The 21,706-nt window shown below is 42.4% G+C and overlaps 1 long non-coding RNA gene across 1 annotated transcript in view; it reads left to right on the top strand.

Annotated features, from left to right (window-relative positions):
- The first annotated feature begins 7,541 nt into the window (after positions 1 to 7,541).
- LOC125615223 overlaps positions 7,542 to 21,706 on the top strand; it is a 32,188-nt gene continuing 18,023 nt past the window's right edge. Inside the window, exon 1 of the long non-coding RNA XR_007345768.1 lies at positions 7,542 to 8,048. This is a non-coding gene — a long non-coding RNA (uncharacterized LOC125615223). The remainder of the gene's footprint in view (positions 8,049 to 21,706) is intronic.

Genomic DNA, 21,706 nt, shown 5'->3' with positions numbered 1-21,706 from the left:
AGGCAGGAGGATCTCAAGTTCAAAGCCAGCCTTAGCAAAGGTGAGGTGCTGAGCAACTCAGATCCTGTCTCTAAATAAAATACAAAATAGGGCTGGGGATGTTGCTCAGTGGCCGAGTGCCCCTGAGTTCAATCCCCAGTACCAAAAAAAAAAAAAAAAGTAAATTATCTTCATTATAGTGGACCTGACAAAGCTGAGTTTGGGGCCTTTGGCACCATCTCTGACTTGAGGAGCCAACTCCATCTGAGAGCTGGGAGATTTGGAAAAAAAAAAAAAAAAAGCCAGGCCTGACAGAGGCCTCATCAATCCTTGCTTATGACAGCAAATCTGCAGGGGTTGGGGTGAGGGGCAACAGATTTTACTAAACTCTAGTCTTAATATGGGCGTTCTGGAGATGACCCAGACCTCAGCCGCTTGGACAGCAAACTTCTTTAGCCTTCACTCTGACCTGGCCCAGAGCCAGTGCTAAGAGAACCAGGAAAGGGGTAAGCCATGGAAAAGTTCTGTGTGTGCCAAAGGACAATGTTGACTGGAGTTTTCCATGCAGGGTGTGTGTGTGTGTGTGTGTGTGTGTGTGTGTGTGTGTGTGTAATACCCTGTACATCTGATTCTAGAAGAAGCTAAGCCAAAAAAAGCCAACAGGGAAGTCTGACTAAGCCAAAGCCGGCCCCAAAGTTCAGTGCTGGCCCCCAATCCTCAGGACAGAGCTGGAGGTCCAGGAACACAGGCATGGCACTTGGAGAGGGCAGGTAGAGAAATGTGAGAGGGAAAGGTTTTGCCTCGTTAGTGGAAAAGAAGCACTGGAATTACACTTAGAGGAACAAGCTTTTCAATTAAAACACATCTGGCAGAAAAGAAGCCAGCACGTGGCGGGGGAATCTGAGAAGGCATAGAGTCAAGGCCTAAAGAAGTCTTTTTGGGTTTGCCCTGAAGGAGGTGTGTATATGTATGTGGGGGGTGGCGGGGAGCAGTTAGCTGCATCATCTAGTTCCATTCCTTCATTTTGGAGATGGAGAGGCCAGGGCCAGTTAGTGGTGGGCCTGGCCTCTAAAGCTAGTGCTCTTCTCACAGCTGGCTGCTTCTTGGATGTGGTTCCTGGTGGAGGAAGGTGCATACCTGATTTCCCCACCTACACCCAGTGTGACTCTGGCTGGGGCTTTGATTACAACATGCAGCAATAGCAAGAGATTGAAAAGGGCCTGTGAAGAGGCAGGTTCAACTGAGTAGAGCCTTTGGCAAACAAAAGAGAGTCAACCAAGCTGGTCCCAGCCTTTCCCCTAGAAAAACCACACAAAGTCTGATGCTCAGGTCCTGTATCTCTGTGGGCTCTGACCACTGTGGGTTGCTGAATGCTGTCCTGGTGTTTCAGCATCTGGGAGACGTAAATAAATCCTTTGGATGGCTTTCAGAGAAGAGTAATAAACACACTGGGAGACTGGAAGAAAGATAAAAGGGATCAGAGGATGGGAGCTGAATTCTTTAGGTTTTAGGTATGCAGGAGCATAAGAATAAAACATTGTCTTTCAAGTTGTTTAAAAAAAAAAAAAGAAGAGGAAGGACAAGTTTAAAATAAAATCTGCCCAATTGCAGGCCCAAGAAAACTGGCTCAAATCGACATTTTCTTCCTTTTTTTTTTTTAAGATGGACACAATATCTTTATTTTATTTATTTTTTTGTGGTGCTGAGGATCGAACCCAGTGCCTTACATGTGCAAGACAAGCGCTTTACTGCTGAGCTATAACCCCAACCCCATTGACATTTTCTTCTTGACAGCAGTCAAGAAGAAAGATCTTTTTTCCTAAACTCCTGTGATAAGCAGTTTGCAGTTCATATTCCTTTATCTTTATCCCAGTGTTAAACATCCCTGCTTCACAGGGAACCGCAGAACTTTGTTCCTTGAGCAGTTGTCTGGGTTGGGATTCCATGGGCAAGAGCTGGTGGAGTGTAGCCTCAGTGGGAAGGTGGGTTTAACACCCATTCAGGTCTGGCTGTGGAGGTAAGAGCAACACAAAGGCCAGTATCCATATCCCACAACTCCCCCAGATTGTTCTCCTGTGGAGAGACCCCTGGTGATGTCCCAGGCCTCGGCCTCCTCTGAATCAGGGTACTCTTTGTATTCCTTGGGAGGCCTCTTGAGTGTAGTCAGCAGCAACTTTCAACTTCCTTACTGTCCTCCCTGATTTGGGGTGCAGTAGGCAAACACTTTTAAGACCAGTAAATAACTTTTTATCCCTGAGTTCTGAGTGTTCGGCCCCCCTGCCTGCCGAACACTGTATTTACACCTCTTTACCATTCAGGCTACCGTATATGAATTGAAGAATTTAAGATAAGGTGAGTTCCTGAGTTCCACTTAGAAGGAAGGAAAAGATGGGGAGGCTGATCTTGATGTTGGTGCACTGGACAACAGAGGAAGGGTGAGCTGGGAGGAGGAATGGGAGCCATGGAAAGTAGAGGACCAGTGGTAAGTGTGCCTCTAGGGTCTCCTTCAAAAAGAAGTCAAACTTATAAGACAAATTGGAATTGCAGGAGCAGTAGGCATAAGAAGCCAAGTATATCCGCATTTAAGATGAGCAGCTCAGGGCTGGGGCTACAGCTCAGTGGTAGAGCTCATTGCCTAGCATGTGTGAGGCACTGGGTTCGATCCTCAGAATCGCAAAAAATATATATAAATAAAATAAAGGTATTTTGTCCATCTACAACTAAAAAAAAGAAATTTAAAAACATGATCAGCTCATATGTGTCAGATGAGATCATTTAGACTTTCTATTCTAATTGGAATTGGCTGTTGTGATTGTTAATTCAGTGAAAGATCAAGAACTCTACCCTGGTTGTCTTGAGGCCAGAAACAACACCTTGACAGGCAGGGTGGAAATCTCTGGCCTGGTCTTTACCTTGAGGGCCTGACCTCACGACAGGAGACAGACAACCTGTTCAGTTCTTGGAGTTTCTGGTGCCAGGTCTTCACTTCTTTCAAGCTCCAGTGTTCCAACCTTCAAAATCTAGGATAACAGGAAGCCTCTAGGATGATCTCCAGGCACAGAGGGCAAGACTGCCATGTGCTTCTCCAGTCTGTGTAGTTCCTAAGCCCAGGGGCTGCTATGCACTGTGGTGGTCCTAGAGCTGCGGGAGGTGCAACCTGCTCCTGCTGCTTCCCCAGTCCTGCAAGCTGCATGAGTGGGAACCAGTGCAGAACAAGGTTCTGTCATTGTCCCCCTCCCCCAGTGCCCATGCTGAGTGCACCCCAGGTTCTTTCCAGAGTGTGCACACTCTCTGCTCAGCCTTCCGTGCTTCCTCTCTTCTAGCCCTATGACCAGCCAGCTCAAGAGCCCAGGTTATTGTAAGACTGGGTGGGAGGAAACTCGATGGGCCCACAGTTCAGGAACTTTCTTTCGCTCAGTCCTCAATGTGACTTTAGGGCTCAGGAGGAGTTCAGCTACCCAATTTCTTCAGCCCTTCTGCTGTTAAAACTTCCTGCCCTTGGGCTGGGATTGTGGCTCAGCGGTAGAGCGCTTGCCTAGCACATAGGAGGCCCTGGGTTCAATACTCAGCACCATGCAAAAATAAATAAAGGTATTGTGTCCAACTTCAACTAAAAAATAAATATATATATAAAAAAAAACTTCCTGCCCTGAGCAAACACTGTGGGCCCTACACTGGGGGGCAACAAGATCAGAGAAAAAGATTAAGAAGCGGCTTCTGCACCATGCCTAGATCTTGTGCCCCAGATCCTCTCTGCCCATTTCTGGGCATTGACCTCCACCTTCTCCTGCTCCTCAGTCCCAGCACAGGGAAAAAAGGATAGGATTATTGCAACTCTGTAAACTGTTTTCCTGATCCCTGAGCCCCTTCTGGTTTCAAGAAACCTCCTTCTCTCATGCTTGGAGTCAGAGTCTGTCTGCCTCAGAAGAGCAATAGAGTGGGAGAAGACAAGGGCCTGGAGGGGTGGAAAGAAGGGGCCCAAGTAGAATGGAGTAGTAGGAAGAAAGCCAGAGAGGGACTGGGGGTGTAGTTCAGTGATAGAACATGTGTTTAACAGGCGCAAGGCCTTGGATTCAACGTGCAAAAATAAAGGCAGAGAGTCTTAGGTAAACTCTCTCTGCTTTATGACATGGGTCAAGTCCTTTAACTCTTTTGAACCTGAATTTCTTCACACCAAAGTTGAGATGAAACTTACTTTTCAATACTATTGTATAGATTTGTGAAAACAGTTAAACAGATAAAGAACCTTGCACACTCATATGCAGAAGGCACTGGGAAAAAAAAAAAAAAGAGCAGCTATTAGGCTAGGGGTGGCGCCTGTCTGTAATCCCAGCTGCGGAGGAAGGCTGAGGCAGGAGGATCACAAGTTTAAGGTGATGCCAACCTCAGCAACTTAGCAAGACCCTATCTGAAAATAAAAAGGGCTGGGGATGTATGGAGCTCAGTGGTAGAGCACTCCTGGGCTCAGTCCCCAGTACTGAGGGAAAGTCTGCTATTATTGTCATCATAATCATGTCTTCTTTCCGGTCCAATGATCTTTGGCTTCACTGTTCATGATACTGCTATTAAGCAAAATGTAGGGGACAAATAGAGATAGGGGATCCTGGTAACTTCTCCAAAAACGTCATCTCCTTCTCCTAATCTATCCTCTTTCAGCATTTATGAGAACATACATAAAAATACAGCTAGTGTTGTGAAATGCAGGGTTCCCTTTTTGACCTAAATACTTCTAAGTAGAGCTAGCCACAGACGCTTCTCTGCAGAGCTAGACTCTAAAAACTAGAAGCTGGGGAGAGGAACAAAGGGGCAGCAGCTGGAGGGAGCACTAGACAGTCATAGTCACTGCTTCCCCTCCACCACCAGCCAGCCCTCCCAGCGACAGTACCAACACTGTCTGGACACTGCCCAATTCACTCTCGGCTTTGGTCTGTTGAGTAGGAATATGGCTTTCACTTTAAGAAAAACCAATTATGATGCTGGGAGCAGTGGCACACACCTATAATCCCAGTGGCTTGGGAGGCTGAGGCAGGAGGATCACACGTTCAAAGCCAGTCTCAGCAACTTTACCCTGTCTCAAAAAAAAAAATAAAATAAAATAAAAGGACTGGAGAGGAGCTGGGGATGTCGCTCAGTGGTAAAGTGCTTATCTGGCATGCATGAGGCCCTGGGTTCAATCCCCAGCATCAAAATAAATAAACAGGACCAGGGAGGTAAGTCAGTGGTAAAGCCTCCCCAGTTCAATTCCCAGTACAACAACAACATCTTCACTTAATGAGACCAGAATGTTTAAAGGAAATCAATGATCTAGACGCTTGGCAAATGCTATGAGACCTGAAATGAAAAGAAGGATTTGTGTCACTTTCAGCAGGCTGTGGCCATCTCTGAACTGAGGTCCTGCAGCTGCAGGAAGAGTGTGTTTTAGCTATTACTTCTGTGTGGGAAAAGATGAAAACATCAATTTCTTCTTCCTGTGTCCCCAGTCTTGTCGCCTGCCAGCAGGGCAAAGAGTGTCCCGGTGCCAGCACTCCTCAGAGGAAGTGTGCACATTCTATGAACCAGCAAGAAGCCACTCCTGGGCACACGTTCTAGGCTTTGCCACCAGGGTCCTGCAGTGGACATGTACTGGGATGTCCACTGTGGGTCTGTGAGTGGTAGCCAAGATCTGGAAATCCCCATGGAAACAGATAATACAAAATGTGGCGGTGACCCATCCCTGGGGCCACATAGCTATCGGAAGTCACGATCAGAGGTATTCCATGGATGGATCCTAAAAACACAGTGCTGAGAGAAGGCAGAAATAGAGAAGAAGAACTCAAACAGAGTATTATGCATGTACGCGAAAAATGAAGACACACAAAAGAAGAATACACATTTTTCATAAACACGAAAGGTGTGTATTGCTACATAACCAGAGCTATCACCTATATGAGAAAGATGGGGTGAACACATAAATCAGAGAAGAGGGGTCCACACAAAAACTTGCATATGAATGTTCCTAGCAGAATTATTCAGAATACCCAGAAAACGGAAAATAGCCCCAAATGTTCATCAACTGCTGAATGGATAATCAATGTGGTCTATCCATACAACTGGATATTATTTAGCCATAAAAAAGAATGAAGTACTGATTCCTACTACAAAGCGGATGGCTTTGAAAACATTACACTAACTGAAAGAAGCCAGTCACAAAAGACTATTTAGTATATGATTCCATTTATATGAACTGTCCAGAATAGGCAAATCTATGAGACAGAAGGTAGGTTAAGTTTGCGAGGGTGGGAAAGGAATTTGGGGGGAAGAATGGAGAGTGAGCACTACTGAATGTGAGATCTGTTTGGGGGATGATGAAAATGTTCTAAACTTGGATTGCAGCCATGGTTATACAACTGAGGAAATAAACCAAAGACCATTGAATGGGATATGTTAGATGATCCACCCGGGTTTTATGGTACACAAACTATATCTCAATAAAGAAAAGGAGTGGAGAGAATGTTCACATGGGTTCTCTTGGGTGCTTCCTCTTTGTGCTTCTGGTTTCAAACAGGAACTAGGTGAGATTCCCCTACCTTGACCCTGCCTGTGGCCCATTGCCCTCAAATGGCATATACGTGCCTCTGGCCCTTCAGGTTTGGAAAACAAGCACTGGCCAAGGATTCCTTAGAACTGACTCAGAGCTGACTCCATAGGAGAACCGACAGGATGCTCCTGCTGCCAGTCTCCAGACTGCTGTCCCCACTGTCCAAGGACAGTCACCACCAGATTGTGACTGAGACTTTCCTCACAGTGGAAGTTGGGAGAGACGTGTAGGCCCTTTGGGGTTCTGTTACCTGACCAGAGGATTATTATCAATGATGTGACTAGAAGACGTGATTCCTTCCTAACTTTGTCATGTTAGCTGTGCAACTTTAAAATGCTACACAATCTCTCTGAGCTTGTTTCTCTCTCTAGGAAGTGGGCATAAAATTAACTTGGGCAGTTTTGGATAATAAATGAAAAACTATATATATGAAAACTCCTAGCACCATACCTAAATAGGTAGTACCTGGTGGAGTTTTGCTGAATCCCCAAACACTGTTTCTCCAGAGAGCCAAAAAATTCTAATACAGTCATGAGTTTGGGGAGGTTAGTAAAAAGGTTCAGATTGTGGGAAGTAAAGTCATAATTCTGATTGCAATTCTGCTACATGCCAGACAGTGTTGGGTGCTGGGAAACAGATGAATAAAGTGATTTTATTAGTCAGCTCTCTTGGGTTGAGAATTTAAACAGAATCCCAATTTAAACTAGTAGCAGTCGACAGGGGATGCAGAGGCTCACTAGCTGAGTTCAGTGGGAACTTGCTCTTCTCGTCATTTACACTGTTCTCTGTGGATGGGCTTTTGCTGTGTAACCTAGGAAAGTTCCCATGGTCCCTGGCTTACTGACATCAGCAGGAAATGAGAGGACTGTCCAAACCAATCCCCTGTCTTCCTTCCTGTGAAATCAGAATGTCCATAGTGAGCCACACAGGGCGTGACTGCAGTCAGTGCATGGAAATGACAGAAGACAATTTTCCATCGGGAGCCCCAGCACTTCGAAGCTCGAAAAAAAGTCTTAGTCCATAAGGAGACTGGTGATGGCAAGTGACAGAAAATACAACTCAAACTGCATGAAACAGTCACAGCGACTGACTGGCTGCTAATAGAACTGAAGAGTGCCTTGATGAGGTGGCCACGAGATTTATGGTGGCTCCTTCTCTAGGCTCTGCTGTCCAAGTGTGTCTGCTTTATCTCAGGTCTGGCTTCCTGCCAGGTGTTGTGGTTGTCACCATCACTCAGGGCAACAGGCTGCCTTGTTCCCATTTGGGTATAAGACAAGAAAAACTTCCTGCAGTCCCTAAAGGAAAGTCTGAAGCCAGACAAGGCCTACAGCTCCGGTAGCCACGGAGACAGGAGGCGTGGTGCTGCGCTGGTGGCTTGGATCCATCAGAGCCCACCTGGGAGGTCCCAACCTGCCTCACAATGGGGGAAGATGGATAGACGCCGAGAACAGGAGCTCAACAGGCACCATAGGATCATAAACCTCATTTACAGGTAAGGAGACGGGGCCTAAGGATCTCCCAACGTCCAAAATCTAGTTTATGGCAAATCAAAGACCAGCTATCAGCAGTCTTGGCTGCAGGTCATTTGGCTGCCTTTGAATCAATAATGACATAGAAGGCCTTGATGGAAGCCAACACCCCATCCCTGGGGAGCCTGAGGCAGGGTGATGGCATCATGGCCATAAAAGGAAGGCCCACATTGGTATCCAGGACCGGGGTCCCTAACGTGGAACTCCATGGAGCACGGTGGAGATGAACCCACTAATCCCAGGATGGGCCCAAAGTGAGGTAGGGGTGGGCTTGTCCTGTCTACTTTCTTGGATTTGTCATTTCCTGAGACAGACTCTGGCTTCCCCTCTGCTCTCTCCTCCCTGCCCTGCTCCCAGGCTGAGATGGACAAACACGAGTTGGTAATTGTGTTAGTTCAGTTTCCTCCCTGGCCCTGCCCTCCCCATAATCTGATTTCCAAGGGATAAAGGATAGTAGGGTCCAGGCTCAGGAAGAAATCTGTTCCCTTGTGTCTGTTGGACCTGCTAATTTGATAGAACTGCTGGCTGAGCTTCCACAGAACCCCCATTAGAAACAGATTTCATCTGGTTCCCGAAACCATGGCCCTAGAGAGCTTTCCTGTTCTCAGCCTAGAAGGAAATTCAGTTTCCGATTCAATTTCTGCATAAGCAAGTTAAGTCCTCATGATAAAAATGGTAACCAGTGATTGAGCACCTACTATGTGCCACACTCCGTGCTAGGTACCTTAATATCCAGGGATACACTAGGTATGCTATCACAGGTGCTCTGGGCCTGGGACTGTTTCCCTTGGCTGCTGGTCCCCTTTTACAGGATTCTCCCTGTATTTGAATGGATGTGCCCTTGGGCAGGAGGACTGCAGCCAGCTTTTGAATGGTGCTCAAGAGGAGCCAGGTTCTAGGGCAAGACACTGCCCCAGTGTCCTCTCCTACCCAAGGACTCCCAGTGTCCATAGCCACTCTTCCCCACCACCCTGCCCCATTGTAGCAACGACCACCAGTAGCTACAAAGGCTCCTGAAGCTCATCCTGCCCCGCCTCCTGGAAGGGCGAAGGGCAGAAAGAGAGTCAGAGGCTCCTGGAGAGAAGCAGCTCTGCCCTCTATTAATCATGTTACTTAAACCCTGAGCTGAGGCTTCCTCATCTGGAAAATGGGGATAATATAATCTACCCTACAGAGCAGTTAAGAATTACTTAAGGCTGGGGTATAGCTCAGTGGTAGAGAGCTTGCCTAGCATGCTCCAGGCTGTGGGTTCAATTCCCAGCATCACAAAAGGAGAAGATAAAAAACAAAAAACAAAACAACGACAACAACAACAACAAAAAAAAACACCAAAACACTTCAACTTTTAAAAATTACTTAAAAGTTAAGAATACTTAACTGAAACTCTACCCTCCCACACATACCTCCACACATACAAGAGATGGCACTCAGGGCACTCTCTCACTGTGCTACACCCCCAGGCCTTTTAATTTTTTGTTTTGATACAGTCTCACTAAGTTGCTAAGGCTGGCCTCAAACTTGCGCTCCTCCTGACTCAGCCTCCCAAGTCACTGGGATTCTGGGTGAGTGCCACTCATACCTGGCTAGTCTCAGTTTGAGGTACGAATCATGACTCATCCCTGGTTCCAGGGTTTTTCCAGAGTCTGGACCACATCTGGGCCTGGTTGTCACCAGCTCCCCCTGGACCTCCTTCCCGGGAATCTCAGGGTGCTCACAGTGGCGCAGGGCAGTGGGGTACGGCTTGCCAGTTAGCTCACCACACGCAAACTGGAGCCACCTGCTTGCTCCTTGAGGATCCCTGTCCCCAAATAGCTCATGTTCTCAGCACACAATGAATGAATGAATTGTGAAGTGACATGTAGCCACACATGCTCTGTCCCAGCTATGAAAGAGGCTACTAGACACTGAGCTAAGGTGCTGGTATGACTGCCACCCCAGAGAAGTGACCAGTGATTCCCTTGTGCCATCCACCAGACAGTATGTACCCACTTCCCCAGGCAGCCAGCCCACTACTGGAATCAACTGGGGTGCCCCAAGGTACAGCTGGATTATCCTCCACCCTGGAGAAGTCCCTTCTCTCAGGCTGCTTCTGAGGAACAGGCCTGGGCCCAGCCCCTGCTGCCCCACTCTGAGCACAGGCTCAGACCAGTGGCCCTGGGCACTAGTGTGGAAAGGACACTGACACCCCCTCTCCAAGAGCTCCAAGCCTGGCTCTCCTAGACTTGCTGCCCTGCCTCATTCAAATCTGCCCCAATGTCATGTCTCCAGGAGGACTTTGCTACCCATCTTACTGAATTAGCCAGCCCCACACATGACCATACCCCATTGACCCCATCCTGACGGCTTAGCTTAGACTGCTTGGTCTGTTGAGCACATATTACTATGTGGTGCTTCATAGGTTCCCCAATTTCTTTCTTTCTTTGTTTTACTTTTTGAAATGTATTTGATTTTAAATGCAGGTTCCCCAGTTTCTTTGTTTTGGTCTCCCCATGTCATGAGAATGTGAGATCCACATGGACAGGGCCTTGCACCTGTTATGGTCCCAAGTACCCCATGAGCATTCGATACAGGCACATTGAATGAATGAATGAATGGATGCACGTATTAATGAGTGAATAAAAATATTCTTTTTCATTGTTTTCCTAGATAATTGTTAATTTTAGTTTTGGTTTCCTCCCTATCTAATGATTAGGCATGTTTCTTAATTTCTGTATCCAAGGGTTGTGCATCCTCTGAGTCAACCAATGGCGGATAAAAAATATTTTTTTAAAAAATTGCTTTCATACAAAACACATAGCAAACATTTTTTCTTATCATTATTCCCTAAACAATATAATACAACAACTATTTATATAGCATTTACATTGTATTAGGTATTATAAGTAATCTACAAATTACTTATACTATATAATGGTGATGCATGCCTCTAAACCCATGTTGAGGTAGAGGAGCCCAAGTTCAAGGTCAGCCTCAGCAATTTAAGGAAACTTGTCTCAAATTAAAAGAAGAAGAAGAAGAGGAGGAGGAGGAGGAGATGGAAAAAAGGACCAGGGATGTAACCCAGTGGCAGATTCCCTGGGTTCAATCCCCAGCTGGGCACAAATGCCGCAGTCTGGCTGGGCACACAATCACGAGCCACCACACAGCTTGTAGATTCAAACAGCAACTCTTTATTCCCGAACTCACACCAGCCGTATACAGACACGTTCTGGGGAAATCCACGTTCTCTGCCCAAATCCACTTCCACTGGGCTTCTATCTCCAAAATATATTGTCTGAATCCCGTGAGAACTCAAGGGGAACTCAGGCAGCAGGATACGCCCTATTCCCAGCAGGAATAATCTTAAACCTTAAACCTGGAACCTAAACTGGGAACGCCCTAAACACGATTATGTTAAACCGGGAACACCCTAATCCGCCCTGGTCCTTGAGCAAGGTCAACTACATTCAATGTCACTGCAAAATGTCAGCAACATGGGGTACGCTGGCAAGGAAATTGTCATACCTACTTGGCTAATGGCTCCCAGCACAAAACACATAGCAAACATTTTTTCTTATCATTATTCCCTAAACAATATAATACAACAACTATTTATATAGCATTTACATTGTATTAGGTATTATAAGTAATCTACAAATTACTTATACTATATAATGGTGATGCATGCCTCTAAACCCATGTTGAGGTAGAGGAGCCCAAGTTCAAGGTCAGCCTCAGCAATTTAAGGAAACTTGTCTCAAATTAAAAGAAGAAGAAGAAGAGGAGGAGGAGGAGGAGATGGAAAAAAGGACCAGGGATGTAACCCAGTGGCAGATTCCCTGGGTTCAATCCCCAGGACTGCAAAAATAAATAAATAAAGATTTAAAAATAAACTACATAGGAGAATGTTCACAGATATGTGCACATACCAAACCACTTTATATAAGGACTTTTTTGAGCACCTGTGAATGTTGGTATCTGAAGAAGTACTAGAACTAGTCCCCTGAGGATAGAGGGACAACTATAACTAGACTTTTTGAGAAACAGGCTGGATGAGGTGGGCTGCTTGTAATCCCAGCAATTCGGGAAGCTGAGGCAGGAAAATTGCAAGTTTGAGACCATCTTCAGAAACTTAAGGAGACCTTGTCTCAAAATAAAAATCATAATTTTAAAAAGGGCTGGAGGTATATCTCAGTGGAAGAGTACCCTGGGTTAAATCTCCAGCACCACGAAATCAAATAAGTGAGTAAATAAAAAGAAAAAGAACGGGAGTTGTAGTTCAATAATATAATGCCTCTGGGTTCAATCCCCAGCACTGAAGGAGAAAAAACGGATATTGGAATCATATTTGTGTCTAATTTTATTGGATTATGATCAGAGAATATGGCCCATTAAATCTCAGCTTTTAAGTTTTTATGAAGGTTTTCTTTTTATTCATTTTCTTTTTTTTTTTTCATTTTAAAACCTTTTATATTAGAATAGTTCTACCGTGCACAAAAGGAGAAAATATTGCCATGAAGCTTCACATCCCCATCATCGGGGTTCCACGATCATCAATCCATCGTCAGCCTTGTTTCTCTAGTACCCCTCCCATTATTTTGAAGTAAATCCCAAAGTACTGACTTATTGAAAATGCCTCATGATCACAGGGAAAAATATATTCTATTTAGTGGATGCAATGAAAAATTAATTGCATCATTCAAACCCATTGTAATTCTTTTCTTTAATGGTAGTTCTCTTAATTATAAGAGGAAAACTAAAACACTTTCATTTTTTATGAACTTCTGCTTGCGTTTGTAACAGTCTTTGCTGTCTATAATTAACTTCTATTTGGTTCACACAGGTTTTATGGCTGCTGGCAGGCTAGCATTTATTGAGCACTTTGGTTAAAAATAGGTCCAGAGAGAGAACCATTCAGTTCTCAGAGCTACTTATGAAAGTCCCCTTCCTATTTACATCTGGGATGGGAACAACACAGCCCAAATGGTAATGGTCTCAAAATTACCAGCCTGTGAAAATGAGGGTGGAGAATGAAACTGTTATTTGAGCTGGAAAGAATTAAATTCTAAAACCCTGCATCCGGGTTCCACAATGAATGATGGTAAACTGTGTCAGAGGAAGCGAAGGTCACCTGGGAAGGCTCCATGCAGCTTTCAGGACCCACAGAGCTCTCCCAACACAGGTAGGTGATTCTTAGAGACACTAAGCCTGCAGGACAGGAGAGAGGATTAGAGGCTCATACACAAGGCAGGCTTCTAGAACCACAGCTCAGTTGCCCTCTTTAGACTTAATTCCTCAACATTAGTCTTAATTTTGTGTGTGTGTGAGAGAGAGGTATTGAAGATGCAACCAAGGGCCTCATGCTCACTAGATAGGTGCCGTACGACTGAGCCAGACCCCCAAGCTCAATCAGCTTCTTTTCTTTAGGTAAGGATAAGGGACATGCTCTTTGGAAAAGCTGGTCTCTACCTGCCTACCTTCCTCTTTTCTTTCTTCCTTTATTTTTAAATATATATTTTTAAATTTTTTGGAATTTCCATTTTTTTTGGCATTTTGAAGGCTTTTTTTTTTTTAAATTGGAGGTGTAACTTTTAAACAGCAAGGCACACTCATCTTTAATGATAAATTCCAATCAAAAGTCTCTTGAGCCGGGCGCGGTGGCACACACCTGTAATCCCAGCAGCTTAAGAGGCTGAGGCAGGAGGATCACGAATTCAAAGCCAACCTCTGCAAAGGGAGGCACTAAGTCACTCAGTGAGACCCTGTCGCTAAATAAAATACAAAATAGAACTGGGGGTATGGTTCAGTGGTTGAGTGCCCCTGAGTTCAGTCCCCAGTACCAAAAAAAAAAAAAAGAAAAGAAAAAAGTCCTATAATTTTCACACACCTGTATAGCTATACCCCAGATCAAGATGCTGGGTATTCCTGCCACCCAGGGCCCTCCCTATGTCCTTTCCTGCCCCAGCCTCCTCCACCTCCACTCCCACTCTGCCAGGAAGCTACTCTTCTGCTTCCTGTCTCCGTGGATTGATTTTGCCTGTTCCCTAACTTCATAACGTGAATGTAAAGCCTCCTTGGAGATTTGGCTCAGACTTTCCCACACCTCCATGCTGGGTGACCCCAGGAAGACCAGCCAGCTGTGCCGACAGCTGGCTTGCCAAGTACACAACCCAGTGAGACCAGGGCTGTCCCCACTGTCTGTTCTTGATCAGATGGACACCATGCCCTGACCTTGAGCCTGGCCTACCAGCCTCCCTCTTGTACTCGCTGACCACTGACCACAGACACTCAGGAGGAGAGTGATGTGACAGGCAGACAATCCTCACCTCTGCCAGGAAGGTACAAAGTCATGTGGAACAGGAGTCTAACACCCTGGATTTTGATCATTCTCCACTAATTGTATAACCTCCCTTGATCCCTCATCTTCTTCATCTGTAAAATGGCATGCTAATGATGCTTTCCTCACAAGAGAGAGTATAGGAAAGTGCTTTACAAACCATCAAGTGTCATGAAAGAATAAGGAGTCGTTGCTATTACCATAGGAGATTTCCAAACTCCGAATAGGCATGAGCCCAAAGGCACAGTCAACCTAAGTAGGCTACCATGGCCCTTCTATAATGGCTTTTCTGCTTATTTTTCAAGGCAGAAAACTGGAGTCTGATGGGAACCCCTGGAAGGCTTTGATATAGCCTCTCCACCAGTTTAATTACAGCTGTCATTTGTCAAGGGATCATCGTGTGCCTAGTAAAGTCCTGAGAATTATACAAGCATACTCTCCTTTACTTAGGGAAATTCCTCATAGATACTGTTATCATTCAGTTGTACAGATGAAGAAACTGAGGCACCAAGAGTTTAAAAAATGCCAAAGTTATAAAGCAAGTGACAGAACTGGAATTTGAACCAAGAATTATGATTTGAGAAACTTCACACTTTTTGTGGGGAGACGGTACTGGGTATTGAACTCGGGCACTAGACTACTGAGCCACATCCCCAGCCCTATTTTGAATCTTTATTTTAGTTTAGTTTAGTTTAGTTATACATGGACACAATGTCTTTATTTTGTCTATTTATTTTTATGTGGTTCTGAGGATTGAACCCAGTACCTCACACATTTGAGACAAGCACTCTGCCTCTGAGCCCCAGCCCCAAGCCCCCCTATTTTGTATTTTATTTAGAGACAGGATCTCACTGAGTTGCTTAGCGCCTCACTTCTGCTAAGGCTGGCTTTGAACTCATGATTCTCCTGCCTCAGGCTCCCAAACTGCTGGATTACAAGCATGCTCCCCTGCACCCAGCTAGAACCTTCACTCTTTTTTTTTTAATATATTTTTAGTTGTAGATGGACACAATGCCTTTATTTATTTATCTTTATGTAATGCTGAGGATCGGACCCAGGACCTTACACATGCTAGGCCAGCGCTCTACCGCTGAGCCACAACCCCAGCCCTAGAAACTTCACTCTTGAGCGGCCTCTCTGACAGTCCCTTAACCTTAACCCTTAAATTTTTCATCATGAAAGAAATAACACCTTCCTTATAGTATGATTGAAATAATATATGAGAAAATTTGGCATATATTATAGTACATGTTTCTTAAATGTTGTTTCCTTTCACATATGTGCGTTGGGTCAATTTTCAGGGCAGATATATTCACTCTACCACCAACGTGGTTGCGCCATTTTTTAATTTTAATTTTTATTTATACTGGAGATTAATTCCAGGGATGTTCTACCACTGATACATCCTCAGTCCTTTTTAAAAATTATTTTTAAATCGTCTTTACCCTTGGGGCTGGGGATGTGGCTCAAGTGGTAGCGCGCTCGCCTGGCATGCGTGCGGCCCGGGTTCGATCCTCAGCACCACATACAAACAAAGATGTTGTGTCCGCTGAAAACTAAAAAAAATATATATATTAAAAAAAATTCTCTCTCTCTCTCTCTCTTTAAAAAAAATAATAAATTGTCTTTACCCATTTAAAAAAGTAAGTTATTTGCCTTCTTAGTGTTGAGGTGTAAGAATTCTTTTTATCTTTTGGATTCAAATCCTGTTACAGATATATGCATTGCAAATATTTCCTCCCAGACTGTAATTTGTCTTCTCGTTTTCTTCACAATATTTTTCAAAGAATAAAATGTTTAAATTCTGATGAGGTCTATCACTTTTTCATTTATGATCTGCAGGGGAGGGTTGGTTTGTTTTTTGTACCAGGGATTGAACCCAGGGGTGCTTAGCCACTGAGCCATATTCCCAGCCCTTTTAAATATTTTTTTTTCTAGAGACAGGTCTCACTGAGTTGCTCAGTACCTCACTAAATTGCTGAGGCTAGCTTAGAACTCACAATCCTCCTGCCTCAGCCTCCCAAGCTGCTGGGATTATAGGTGGGTGCCACCGCGCCCGGGGTTGCTCTGCAGTTTTGAGTTCCATCTAAGAAATCTATGAAACCCAATATCACAAAAATTTTTCCTACATTTTATTCTAAAAGTTTTGCATTTACGCTCTTACCTTTAGGTATATAAATTCATCTTGAGTTAATTTTGGTGTAAGGTATGAGGTAAGGGTTGCAATTCCTAATTTTCATATGAAAACCAGCACTATGTCTGGAAAACATTCTCTATTAATTGCCCTGTCACTTTAAAAACAAAACAACTGATTGGATGTGTATTGGTCTATTTCCAGACTTTTCATAATGTTCTGTTGATCTATCTGCCTTTACACCATCACCATATTATCTTCTTTACATAGCTTCGTAACAAGTCTTGAAATCAGTCAATGTAAGTTTTCCACCTTTGTTCTTCCTTTACAAAACTGTTTTATCTAGGTCATTTCTAGTTCCATATACATTTTTTAAGTGAATTTGTTATTTTTAGATATACATGACAGTAGAGCATATTTTGACATATTATACATAGATGTAGTATAACTTCCCATTCTTGTGGTTGTCATGATGTGGAATTACACTGGTCGTGTATTCATATATGAACATAGGAAAGTAAAGTCTGATTATTCTGCTGCCTTTCCTATTCCCATTCCCCATCCCTTCCTTTCATTCCCCTTTGTCTACATTGAACTTCTATTCTTCTTCCCCAATCCTTATTGTGTATTAGCATCTGCATATAAGAGAGAACATTTGACCTTTGGTTTTCAGGAACTGGCTTATCTCATTTAGCATGATAGTTTCCAGTTCCATCAATTTATAGCAAATGCTATGATTTCATTCTTCTTTAGGGCTGAGTAATATTCCATTGTGTATATACATCATATTTTTTAACCCATTCATCTGTTGAAGGGCATGTAGGTTAGTTCTATAGCTTAGCTATTATGAATTAAGCTGCTATAAACATTGATGTGGCCACATCACTATAGTATGCTGATTGTAAATCCTTTGGGTATATGCCGAGGAATGGGATAACTGGGTCAGATGGTGGTTCCCTTCCAAGTTTTCTAAGGAATCTCCATACTGCTTTCCAGAGTGATTGTACTAATTTGCTGTCCCATCAACAATGTATGAGAGTACCTTTTTCCCCACATCCTTGCCAACATTTATTGTTATTTATATTCTTTATAATTGCCCTTCTGACTGGAGTAAGATAAAATCTCAGTGTAGTTTTAAATTGTATTCCTCTAATTGCTAGAGATGTTAAACACTTTTTCATATATTTGTTGACTGACTATATTTCTTCTTCTGTGAAGTGCCTGTTCAGTTCCTTTACCCATTTATTGATTGGATTATTTGCATTTTTGGTGTTAAGTTTTTTGAGTTATTTGTATTTCCTGGAGATTAATGCTCTGTCTGAGGGGCAGATGGCAAAGATTTTCTCCCATTCCGTAGACTCTCTCTTCACATTCTTGATTGTTTCCTTGGCTGTGAAGAAGCTTTTTAGTTTGATACCATCCCATTTGTTGATTCTTGATTTTAGGAGTCTTGCATTTTAGGAGTCTTATTGAGGAATTTGGTTCCTAAGCTGATATGAAGTAGAATTGGACCTACTTTATCTTCTAGTAGGTCCACATACATTTTAGAGTTAGCTTGTCAATTTCTACCACCATAAAAAAAACAAACAATTGGTTTGAAAACCAATTTTATTTGGGATTGCCTTGAACAAATACCTTAATTTGAAGAGGATTAACATCTTTAAAATATTGTATCTTTCAGGAACTGGGGTTGTGGCTCAGTGATAGAGCACTTGCCTGGCATGTGTGAGGTGCTGGGTTCAATCTTCAGCACCACATAAAAATAAATAAATAAAACAAAGGTATTATGACCATATACAAAAAAAATTTTTAAATACTGCATCTTTCAATCCATAAGCATGATATCTATTTAATTCTTATATTTTTCATAGTTATTCTCTGTATAGTTCTTTGTATATATTTTGTTAAATTTTTCCATATGAAATAAAGTTTCTTGACATTATTGCAAATGGTATATTTATATTTTTATTTCTGATTATGCATTGCTAGTATGTAGAAATGCAGTTGATTTTTTTATATTGACTTTGTTCCAGTGTGATCTTGCGGAACTCACTTATTAGTTTTGATAGCTTTTCTTAGGTACTTTATGGCTTCCAAATTAGACAGCCATGTTGTCTCTGAGTAAGAATAGTTTCCAGTCTGTGTGACTTTTATTCCTATTATGTGTCTCTTGTTCTGCCTAGGACATTGTGTTAGTCAGATTTCCATTGCTGTGACAAAATACCTGAGATAATCAACATAAGGAAGGAAAAATTATTTTGGCTCACAGTTTCAGTCCATGGTCAATTGGTTCTGAGCTTTGGGCTTTGGTGGCACAGTACATTATGGTGGGAGTACTGCCTCATGGTGTGTGGAGGAGGTTGCTTCATCTCATTGTCACCTGGAAGTGAAAAATAGAGAGAGGAATAAAAAGGGATCCAAATATACCTGATGACCTAACTTCCTTCAATGAGGCCCCACCTCCTACGAGTTCTGTCACCTCCCAATGTCACCACAGGCTGTAAACTAAGCCTTTACCACATGGGTCATAGAGGACAGATAGGTCATAGAAGGCAGTCTAGATCCAAACTATAGTAGGTATCTGGTAAAATGCTAAAATGAAGTGACAAAGGCACTTCTTTTCCCAATCTTTGGGGGAATATATTATGTTGTATATATTCCTAATGATTAAGAAAGTTTGTGATATTGCTCAGTTGGTAGAGTGCTTGCCTTGCATGCCCAAGGCCCTGGGTTCAATCCCCAGCACCACACACACACCCCACAAAAAGAAAGTTTGCTAAATAACTTTTGAATTCTGTCAAACACTTCTTATAACTCTAAGGAGATGATCATGTAGTTTTAAAAAAAATGTTGGTATGGTGAATTAATTGGTTTTCTAGTAGCAGTAAACAACCTTTCATTTCTGGAATAAACCTGATTTGGTCATGCCTTATTTCCCTTTTTATCTATTACTAGATTTGATTTGCTAAAATTTTGTTAAGCATCTATGTGTCTATGTTCATCAGGGATTCATTTCTTTTCTTGTAATCTTATAATCAAATCTTTTGTCTAATTTGAATATAGTTGGTAACGTGGGCCTCAAAAATGAGCTTAAAAGCGTCACTTTTTCTTTCATTTCTCTGAAGGAAATTGTGAGAATCGACCCTATTTTTTTTTTCCTGAATGTTAGTTGGAATTTACCACTGAAGCCTGGATCTGGAAATTTCTTTGTGGAAAGATCTTTTAAATACAATTTACTTTAACATTTTTTACTGAAATAAATATTACATAACATAAAATTCTCCATTTTAACCATTTTGAAGTACACACAACTCAGACGTTTTCACTGTAGTTGCAACCATTACTATTATGAATTGGAGAACATTTCCATTGTATTTCCTAATTCTTCCTTCCCTAATTCTCTATTAACCACTAATCTACTTTCTGTCTATGTGGATTAGCCTATGAAAAGTTCATATAAATGAAATAATACAATATGTGGTCTGGTATCTTTCACTTAGCATAGTTTTTTTTTTTTTAAGGTTTATCTATATGTCTCATGTATCAATACTGCATTCCCTTTATTGCTGATATGCTATTGTATGAATACTCCATATGTTTATCCCTTCATCAGTTGATGAAAAGTGAGCTGTTCCAATTTTGGGTTATAAATAATGCTGCTATGATCATCCGTGTACAAGTTTTTGGGTGGACATACATTTTCCATCTCTTGGTTGTACACTTAGGAGTGGAATTGCTAGATCATATGATAACTCTATGTTTAACTTTTTGAGAAACTGCCAGACTATTTCCCAAAGTGGCTGTCACATTTTACACACCCACCAGCAACACATGAGGCTTCCAGTCACTCCATACCCTTGCCATTGCTTTTTATTATTTTCCATTTTCTTGGAAATGGGTACCAGGGATTGAACTCGGGGGCACTTGACCACTGAGCCACATCCCTAGCCCTATTTTGTTTTTTATTGGCAACAAGTTCTCACTCAGCTGCTTAGTGCCTTGCTAAATTGCTGAGGCTGCCTTTGAACTCGAGATCCTCCTGCCTCAGCCTCCCACACTGCTGGGATTATAGGCATGTGCCACTGTGCCCAGCCTACTTCTTTCTTTTAAAAAATACTATAGTCATGCCAATGGGTGTGAAGTAGTATCTCATTCAATATTACCTTAATGATTGATGACATTGAGTATCTTTCATGTGCTTATCAGAACTTTTTTTGGAGAAACATCTATTTAAATGCTGTTCTGAGTTTTAAATTTGATTGCATCTTATTGTTGAGTTGTAAGAGTTCTTTACGTATTCTGGATACTAGATCCTTATCAGATATATGATTTGATCCCCCCCATTCCTACTCAGATAGATGATTTGTAAATACTTTATCTAGTTCTATTGTTTCATTTTAAAAATTCTGTTCTTTGATGTACAATAGGCCATAACTTTTTTTCTTTAGTTACTTGTGTTTTGGTGTCATGATCAAGAAATAATTGCCCAATCTGAGGTTACAAAAATATATATAACTATGTTGGCTATGAACAGTTTTATAGTTTTAGCTTCTACATGCAGGTCTTTGATCCATTTTGAGTTAATTTTTGTGTATGGTGTGAAGTAGGGGTCCAACTTCCTTCTTTGGCCTGTGGATGTCCAGTTCTCCCAGCACCATTTGTTGTAAAGACTCTCCTTTATCCATTGAATACACTTGGCAACCTTATCGAAAATCAATTGAGCATCCATGTCTGAGTTTATTTCTGGACTCTCAGTTCTATCCTATTGATCCAAATATCTATGCTTATAACAATACCACACTATTTTTGTTTCAGTAGCTTTGAACTAAATTTAGAAATCAAAATATTAGTCTTCCATCTTTGAAGTTCTTTTCAAAATTGATTCATCTTGGGGCTGGGGTTGTGGCTCAGTGGTAGAGCGCTTGCCTAGCATGTGTGAGGCCCTGGGTTCAATTCTCAGCACCACATAAAAATAAATAAATAAAATAAAGGTATTGTGTTCAACTGTGACTAAAAAATAAATATAAGAAAAATTGTTTCATCTTTTTCTGAGTTCCTTGAATTTCCAATGAAAATTTAGAATTGTCTTGTCCTGAATTTCTTCAGAAAGCACCATTTTAATTTTAATTAGAAATTTCATTGAAACTATAGATCAACGTGAGGACTATTTT

This window comes from Marmota marmota, unplaced genomic scaffold, assembly GCF_001458135.2.
Source record: "Marmota marmota marmota unplaced genomic scaffold, marMar, whole genome shotgun sequence".
NCBI lineage: Eukaryota > Metazoa > Chordata > Mammalia > Rodentia > Sciuridae > Marmota > Marmota marmota.
The sequence above is the reverse complement of the archived record's forward strand: the minus strand, read 5'-3'. Positions and strand labels throughout refer to the sequence as shown.